Source organism: Sinocyclocheilus rhinocerous, unplaced genomic scaffold, assembly GCF_001515625.1.
Source record: "Sinocyclocheilus rhinocerous isolate Xijiao unplaced genomic scaffold, SAMN03320098_v1.1 scaffold1270, whole genome shotgun sequence".
NCBI classification, from domain to species: Eukaryota; Metazoa; Chordata; class Actinopteri; order Cypriniformes; family Cyprinidae; genus Sinocyclocheilus; species Sinocyclocheilus rhinocerous.
In genome coordinates, this window is record NW_015665029.1 from 42,308 (window position 1) to 50,776 (window position 8,469).

The 8,469-nt window shown below is 34.5% G+C and overlaps 1 pseudogene; it reads left to right on the forward strand.

Annotated features, from left to right (window-relative positions):
• Nucleotides 1–7,857, forward strand: part of LOC107730980 (putative olfactory receptor 52P1) — an 8,948-nt pseudogene extending 1,091 nt beyond the window's left edge.
• The last annotated feature ends 612 nt before the right edge of the window (nt 7,858–8,469 follow it).

Below are 8,469 nucleotides of genomic sequence, written 5' to 3' on the forward strand. Positions count from 1 at the left end.
TTTCACCGCTAATTTGAGTAATTTTTTATTTATTTATTTTTTGTTATCACTTAGATTATGGCCATTTGACTTATAGCACTGTCCAGTGTTTCCCATACATTGAATTATTTGTGGCGGCCCGTCACAAAATCGAAACTGACCGCCACAAATAGATTTTCCAAAAGGATTCTACTTCGTTGAATGAACTGAGCACTGCACGTTTCAAAGTTGAAATGCAGCGCGGGTGTTTTTATATGAATGTATAATTGAAAAGAACCGACCGTCTTCAGAAAAGCTTTGATGTCATTTTCATTTCGTCTTTCCTAGCACTTATTTATCTAACACACATACTCAGTCTACATTTCAATTTGCACATAATATTCCTGTACATACAACTGTCTATTGTTCTATACCTGTACATACAATTGTCGATTTGTATACTTTTTATTCCTTATTTTACTTGTTCTATTATTTTTTTTTAATTATTATCTGTGTTATTTGTTCTGTCACTGTCATTCTGTTACACTGTGGAAGCTTCTGTCATGAAAACAAATTCCTCGTATGTGTAAACATACCTGGCAATAAAGCTCATTCTGATTCTGATTCTGATCTCTGTCTGCAGCTCTATATAGTTGATTCCGACGCATGGTGCAGTAATGCTTTGCCTAATCACCATATTTTCTGTGTTGCTGTAGATATGACTGACATTTTTGTAATTTATGATTAACAGGCAGCTGGACTGGAGGCCGGAGAAGGCTGGGGAAACTCGCAAAAGGCATGAAAAAGTCATCATCATCCAAAACATGTTTCATCCCAGTGACTTTGAGGCAAGAATTAATCACAAATCACGCTGACACACCCACAAATACACTGGAACATACTACAGAATAGAAGAACTTTTTGTTGGCAACACTTTACATTGAATGCCGCCTGCATGAAAAAGTACCTCCTGACAAAGCTTTTGTCAAATATCTTTTGCTGCAGCTGAAACCAGACCTACAGAATTTCTTTTCACAGCTCAGAATAACTTCAGCCTTAAACTGGTATTCAAGATGTATGAAGTTTATTACAGTAATGCTCTTGATTAGTAACAGTTTATAGCTACGGCACTGCTGGCAGAGAATGAATTTGCATTTGCAAGTCTGTGGGAAGCACTGGTGGTCTGTCAGCAAACATAAACAAAACGCGTGCTTCAGAGCTGTTTTGAGAAGGTGCTTTGAGCCATGTATTATTACTATGAATTAGGCTACTACTACTATTACCATCTTGTGCCCTGCAATAATCATTTACTCAAACTCGCTTTTATGAGATAAAGGGAAGAAAAATCAGCCAAACATATCGGCCAAAAAAATCAGCATCATATATCAGCCATCGGCTGCCCTGATTTCTAAATATCGGCATCGGCCAGTGAAAAACACTTATCGGTCGACCTCTATTGCTGACACTTAAATTAATTGTTTTGCCACTTTTGCACTTGCTATTAATGTATTTTGAATGCAAAGGGCACTTTATTTTGAAAAACACTTGTGTTATGTATGTTTATTAAAAACAAGTTTTGTAATAACCAATTGTTCTGGTCCGGACCTTTGACACTGATGAAAATTCAGATTTGGACCTTTGAATGTAGACTTTGAGAACCCCTGAAGTAGACATTACAAATAGAAAGCTTTAGAAATAAATGTTTTACTTGATTCAACATAAAATGTATTACAATATAAACGTTTAGGCTACAACGGCCTAACATAAACTATGGAACATAAAAGAAGATAATTTGAGAAACATCTCAGTTTTTTTTTTTTTTTTCCATTCATGCAATGGAAGTCATTGGTAACCAAAACAGCTATAAATATCAACAGCCTTCAAAACACCTTCTTTTATGTTCCACAAAAGAAAGTAAGTCATTCAGGTTGAGTAAATGATAACATAATTAGATTTTTTTGGGTGAACTATCCCTTTAAAGTTTTTTCCCTTTTTTAAAATGAAATAATACTCTAAAAATTAAGCTAAAACTGCCAGCAGGTGGCGGTAAATGTCTTTATGAGTCATTCATTAATTCGATTTTTTCAAACAGCTGTTTCATTCAGTAAACAGATCACTTTATGAATGGACTTTTGAATCATTGGTTTACCCGATTTGTTCAAAACGCGGATTCATTCAGAAAGTAAACACTGCTGTGTTGCTCGGAGACCCACAACAATTCTGCTGTGGCTTTACAGGTAATATTTTTGTTGGCAAAACTGAGCAAAAACAGGCAATATTGTGTTTAAAATATAACAGAATATTAACTTCTTATTTACTGAACTGTTGCGTAAAAACACATTTGCACTCATGCTATTTGGGACAAACCATTCGTGTGATTGCTCTCACAGCTCGTGTGATATCGCTTATTATATGATATAAATATGAGACAAAAACTCATACTCATGCTTTTTTTTTAAAAATAAAGATGATAAAGGGTTAGTAAGTGCGCAGGCGCATCGTGTTTCGTTAGTCAGATCACTAACTACATCTAGATCGCCTGGATCTGTGTGAACGAGGATCAATTTGATGGCATTGTTGTCAGTACACAAAAATGTTTTTGAGACTTATTGACTTTGTCCTTGTGTAATGTACAATTCTGGTAAGTATGAAGACTCGCTTGTAAGTGACTGATATAAGCAATGCACATCAAGTCACACTACAGGCTGCTCTTTCACATGCTTCCTCTAACACTTTCTTTATCAGTATAAGAAACTTCTGCGAAATCTACTCCACGGTAAGTGCTTTGACTGTACCTCTTTCATTCAGTAAACAGATCACTTTATGAATGGACTTTTGAATCATTGGTTTACCCGATTTGTTCAAAACGCGGATTCATTCAGAAAGTAAACACTGCTGTGTTGCTCGGAGACCCACAACAATTCTGCTGTGGCTTTACAGGTAGTATTTTTGTTGGCAAAACTGAGCAAAAACAGGCAATATTGTGTTTAAAATATAACAGAATATTAACTTCTTATTTACTGAACTGTTGCGTAAAAACACATTTGCACTCATGCTATTTGGGACAAACCATTCGTGTGATTGCTCTCACAGCTCGTGTGATATCGCTTATTATATGATATAAATATGAGACAAAAACTCATACTCATGCTTTTTTTTTAAAAATAAAGATGATAAAGGGTTAGTAAGTGCGCAGGCGCATCGTGTTTCGTTAGTCAGATCACTAACTACATCTAGATCGCCTGGATCTGTGTGAACGAGGATCAATTTGATGGCATTGTTGTCAGTACACAAAAATGTTTTTGAGACTTATTGACTTTGTCCTTGTGTAATGTACAATTCTGGTAAGTATGAAGACTCGCTTGTAAGTGACTGATATAAGCAATGCACATCAAGTCACACTACAGGCTGCTCTTTCACATGCTTCCTCTAACACTTTCTTTATCAGTATAAGAAACTTCTGCGAAATCTACTCCACGGTAAGAGCTTTGACTGTACCTCGTTCTTTCTTCATATTTCTGTATGTTGTTTTGAACACATGACTTTGGCAAATGGAGATCATACCAAATAACGTTAATGTATACAGTTAAGCTCGGAGTCAAAGACTACAGCAAGATGTTTTGTATGTGCAGATAATTTAAAATTAAGAATCAATGCTGAGGTAGAATCAGTTTCACTTTCATTGACCTGGAGAAACTATATATACAGTGGGTACGGAAAGTATTCAGACCCCCTTAAATTTTTCACTCTTTGTTATATTGCAGCCATTTGCTAAAATCATTTAAGTTAATTTTTTTTCCTCAATAATGTACACACAGCACCCCATATTGACAGAAAAACACAGAATTGTTGACATCTTTGCAGATTTATTAAAAAAGAAAAACTGAAAAATGCTCAGTATTTAGTAGAAGCACCCATTTGATCTAATACAGCCATGAGTCTTTTTGGGAAAGATGCAACAAGTTTTTCACACATGGATTTGGGGATCCTCTGCCATTCCTCCTTGCAAATCCTCTCCAGTTCTGTCAGGTTGGACGGTAAACGTTGGTGGACAGCCATTTTTAGGTCTCTCCAGAGATGCTCAATTGGGTTTAAGTCAGGGCTCTGGCCGGGCCATGGGGGTCTGAATACTTTCCGTACCCACTGTATATTTATATTTGTACAAGAGCTAAGCATCAGGGTGCAGGCTGTTCCTATAGTATTCTGGTGCTGGGTGTAAATTATGTCACATCTGTTTACATTGTGTAAATGTATGTGTGTAAATGAAGCTGGCTGAACAAACTCTGGGTTACAGGATTGGTTTCATTGGTCGCCATTTGATATTTATGGAAATTATGAAGAATTTAAACATTTACACAGCAAGAAGAGAAGTGTTAATCTCAAAAGGGGATGACTAAAAGAAAACATCTGGCTAAATCAGTGCCAGAGAAAAAAAAGTCTATAATACTGTATATACAGGTCCACAGTGACATTTTTAAAGCTTTATATTGAGTCTTATTTATTAATGCTTACTTATCACAGTTGGACAGCACAAGTGTGTAAAAAAATAAGAAACAACCACAGAGTATCTTTAAATAACATTTTGTATGCAGAACTATTTCATTCCGCCTCGAATTCATATCTCAGTTTGACAGTTTAACAGCTGAGCCCAAGCCTCCATTACTAAATTGAAAACGTCACTTTAGAACTAACAAAGGAACGTTGAGTTGCTTCATTAAAAACTTATTGTATTACTGTAATAAAAGCTCACTGTATTATGTAGAATCGAGTATTATGAGAGAGAGATGGACTGAGTGAGTGTGATTACCTGCATCTGATACAGCATTCAGTCTTCAGCTCAATCTCATATTCACAATAATACATTAGTTGTCTATCTCCGCTGAGGAAAGCGATATCTTTGTCGTACTATCCTTTCATCTGTTAAGGGTGATTTCCGATGACAGCACTGCTCAGTGCATTTGTTGGCTGCGTCTTACAAGGTTTTGTTGAAAGTGAACTTACTTGTATACAACCCTGTTGCAGTCTCTTTCAATATAAAAATCTCACTCACTCATAAAAACAGTCTCTTGTCGCCATCTAATGGTGGAATAATGTAACTAATAACTATCACGGACACACACACCGTTTCCCATTCTAAATTAAATACTACTATATGCATCATTAAAGTTGCTAGGCAATTCAGTCAAAAGTATAAAGGCAGTGCTCCAATAGAGCATTTAATTTGATTTATATAACATATCCACCTTTTCCCTATGCCCCCATGACGCTTTGCTCAAATTATGATAGTAACTTCCATTTACACTAAACAATCAACAAAAGGTTCACTGTATGAACTCTATAATAAGCATTTTCAAAAACTGGGTACAATGAGGTGACATTATTTTACTCACCCTTCAACCATCGATCATTAAAATTATCATATCATTATAGTAATATATGTCTATATTTCGTAATAATTACATTTTACAGCATTCATGTGAGAACAAACCTGGAAAGAGACATGAGAATTTGGGGAGAAAAATGAAACATTCTTAGTGCATTCCAGGGAATTATTCATAGTTTATATTGTAAATCAAATTGCCACAATAGACCACAAATGCACAGTATGTTTTGTCTTTTTTCATTTACTTACAGCAGAATACAAAGGAAACATGAAAATAATTAGGAGGAAAATATCATGTCACATTAATATACCAAACCTAACGTTATTCTCCTGACTTGTGAAATTAGAAAATTAATAAAATTTAAATTTTAAATTTTTCCCATTCAGTGAAAATGCAGTCTTTTTGAGTGGAACTTCAAACTTTTTGAGTGTTGACTGACAGGCAGAGTCTACTGTAAGCCTTTGCAGGTCTTCTTGGGAATGAGTACTGATTGTGAGTACTCAAGGACTCGCAATGTTGAGGCCTGGTGCCTTCAGATATTAAAAAGCTTTCTGTCTAGTCTGAAGTCCAGCTACTGCTTTCAAGCGTGTCATGAAGAATCTATGTGACACATTGGATGAAGATATTAAAGTAAGTGCCAACACATCTTTGTCATGCATTGAATTTGTCATATTACTTTTCAAAAGTAATTCCTTGTACTCAATCAAAACTCCATTTTGTTAATTCTGTTGTTTATTTTTGGTGAACTATAGACACATACTGTCATGTTGCTATCTAGATATTGTTTTTAAACCTGTTGTGTTTTTTAAATGATATGGAATAAATTAAAAGTAAACAAAATCAGCAGCCTTACGCAAAGAAAATATATTTCCTAATATATTAAACGCCATAATGGTATATTAGAAATTATACAGAATAATATATTGTGTAAAAATATTACAATATATTGAATAATACATAAGGAATTGCAGCTTTTCATATATTGAAAAATATAAGCACTAGTTTCCAATATATGGAAATGTATTATGTAATAAATCGCATTATATTTTACAGTATATTCCCATATAGTTTTGTTCTGTAAGGGACCGGTCATGCAATGTAAATCTTTGTTTTTGTTTCAGTATACAGGTATGACATCACTTGTGATAATAAGTGGTCAGAGTCTAATTAACACAAAAATAAGATAATTGGACCCTTGGTGATGTCAACTGTGCCTCATGGTCCAATCTAATCTTAAGCCTGTTCCCCTTGAGTGCTACTTAATGTGTTTACTGGCTACTTAATGTAACTCTTGAGATGGGTCTAGCCAAACAAAGTCCAGTAATGATGAATTTCTAAGAGTTCCCTAACTACTGTCATAAGGGGGCAAAGATACACAAGGTTTATCACCATGACTCCTAATTGTCAGTCAAAACGTATAATAATTCCAGAAAAGTAATACTTGTAAAAAAAATTGTACACCTGCCGCAAATGCTTAACCTATGAAAACAAATTAAGCAAATGCATAAACACTGAAAATCTTCTTCATGTCACTTTTTTGTACAAAATTTGCAAATCAATATATGTAGTCATTCTAACTACATATTTGCTATCAACATAGAAAGGGCCCACATTGACCTACTAACCATACAAACTCTGACCCCTTGGTAACATGCTTTTTTCATGCTATTTCTACACCATTACACAGTTAAATGAATCTCTTTTTCAAAGAATATGTTGCATATTTGACCATTTGTACATGTTTCTCATAAAAAAAATCTGAGATTAGAACACATCACTGAAGTCGTGATAGACTTGCTCTTGCCTATATTTTACCTAATATGATTTTTAGCTTTTTATTCAACTTGGGTGGGATCCGTAGATGGTTGTTTGATACAAATGTTTTGCCTTCACTTTGTTGGAGCATTTCAAACTACTTTGCTTTTGTGGATGGCACTGGATCGTTACTTTGCCATATGCAGACCTCTTTACTATCATAAATACATGGAAATCCCTAACTTTGTAAAGTCTGTTGTTGTGCCAGCAATAAGAAATGGACTGCTAATTGTCACAATGGTTCCTCTGGCTGGAAAACTGACATTTTGTGTAACAAATGTCATTGATCACTGTTTTTGTGAGCACATGGCATTGGTTCAGTTAGCATGTGGAGATGTAACTATTAATAACATTGTAGGACTTTCAACTGCTTTCCTGATACCAACTGCTGATTGTATTCTTATTGCTGCTTCATATGTTGCCTCTGTGTTTAGATCTGGTAAGGCCCAAATGAAGGCCATAAACACCTGCATTACTCACTTAATTGTGATATCAGGTAGTTTGATTTTTGCTCTGATTGCATTCATGTGATACAGAATAAGAAACTATTTTTCTTCTAGTAGTCATGTATTTGTGAGCACAATGTACTTACTTTTTCCAAGTTGTTTCAACCCAATTGTTTATGGAGTGAGAACAAAAGAAATGACAAAAGTTTCTTCAGTTTAGTGATGTAAAGGTATTTCCATTGTACAATATCTAGTAAAAAACAACATGATAATACACTGAAATTCATTTTAATATAAGAAATGTCCACAAATTACAAACACACTTCTTGTTTTTTTTTTTGCTAAACTAGCAGTTGGATGGAACAATGAGGGTATTATCATTAAATGAATAGTTTAAAAAAAAAATGTTTGCTGAAAATGTACTCATCCCTAGGCTATCCAAGATCTAGGTGAGTTTGTTTCTTTATTAGAACAGATTTAGCATTACATTACATGCTCACCAATGGATTCTCTGCAATGAATGGGTGCCGTCAGAATGAGAGTTCAAACAGCTGACCAAATCATCTACATCTTGGATGGCCTGAGGGTGAGTAAACCTTCATTTTGGGTGAAAAAAAATCATTTTATTAATAAAAATATAATAATAAATAAAAGGATGTAAATCTTTATTGCTTCAGGCATAACTGCATCAGATTTATTTGTGGTACTCCATTACTAACCTAACACTGTAAACACACAGTACGCTCTTTAAACTGAAGTGCAAGGAATTTTTAAATGTTTCTTCTGCCTATCCAAATCGACACACCTTACAAAATACTATCTACACACACATATATATATATATATATATATATATATATATATAT